We start from the raw sequence: 829 nt of genomic DNA, 5'->3' as shown, positions 1-829 counted from the left end.
GATTTATATAATTGTTCTTTCTTTATTTCTCACATAATGAGAACGTTTGACTTTAAAATTTTTGTATAGCTTAGACCTCTATTGCCAAAAACATGTGTCGCTTTGGCCGAGTGGTTAAGGCGTGTGCTTGCTAAGTACATGGGGTTTTCCCCGCGAGAGTTCGAATCTCTCAGGTGACGATTTCTATAATTGTTTTTTTTTTCTGTTGAGAACGTTTGACTTTGAAACTTTTGTATAGCTTAGACCTCTAATGCCAAAAACATGTGTTGCTTTGGCCGAGTGGTTAAGGCGTGTGCCTGCTAAGTACATGGGGTTTCCCCGCGAGAGTTCGAATCTCTCAGGCGAAGATTTATATAATTGTTCTTTCTTTATTTCTCACATAATGAGAACGTTTGACTTTGAAATTTTTGTATAGCTTAGACCTCTATTGCAAAAAAAATGTGTTGCTTTGGCCGAGTGGTTAAGGCGTGTGCCTGCTAAGTACATGGGATTTCCCCGTGAGAGTTCGAATCTCTCAGGCGATGATTTCTATAATTGTTTTTTTTTTTTTCTGTTGAGAACGTTTGACTTTGAAATTTTTGTATAGCTTAGACCTCTAATGCCAAAAACATGTGTTGCTTTGGCCGAGTGGTTAAGGCGTGTGCCTGCTAAGTACATGGGGTTTCCCCGCGAGAGTTTGAATCTCTCAGGCGACAATTTCTATAATTGTTTTTTTTTTTCTGTTGAGAACGTTTGACTTTGAAATTTTTGTATAGCTTAGACCTCTAATGCCAAAAACATGTGTTGCTTTGGCCGAGTGGTTAAGGCGTGTGCCTGCTAAGTACATGGG

The 829-nt window shown here is 39.2% G+C and overlaps 4 non-coding genes across 4 annotated transcripts; all 4 read left to right on the top strand.

Moving 5' to 3' along the window:
* The first annotated feature begins 96 nt into the window (after positions 1-96).
* Positions 97-179, top strand: TRNAS-GCU. The gene has a single exon. It is a non-coding gene; the product is annotated as a tRNA-Ser (tRNA).
* An 86-nt stretch (positions 180-265) lies between these two features.
* On the top strand, positions 266-347 carry TRNAS-GCU. The gene has a single exon. It is a non-coding gene; the product is annotated as a tRNA-Ser (tRNA).
* A 95-nt stretch (positions 348-442) lies between these two features.
* On the top strand, positions 443-524 carry TRNAS-GCU. The gene has a single exon. It is a non-coding gene; the product is annotated as a tRNA-Ser (tRNA).
* An 89-nt stretch (positions 525-613) lies between these two features.
* TRNAS-GCU lies at positions 614-695 on the top strand. The gene has a single exon. It is a non-coding gene; the product is annotated as a tRNA-Ser (tRNA).
* Positions 696-829: the final 134 nt, after the last annotated feature.

This window comes from Cucurbita moschata, unplaced genomic scaffold (genome assembly GCF_002738365.1).
Source record: "Cucurbita moschata cultivar Rifu unplaced genomic scaffold, Cmos_1.0 Cmo_Scf00973, whole genome shotgun sequence".
In the NCBI taxonomy this organism is placed as follows: domain Eukaryota; kingdom Viridiplantae; phylum Streptophyta; class Magnoliopsida; order Cucurbitales; family Cucurbitaceae; genus Cucurbita; species Cucurbita moschata.
The sequence above is the reverse complement of the archived record's forward strand: the minus strand, read 5'-3'. Positions and strand labels throughout refer to the sequence as shown.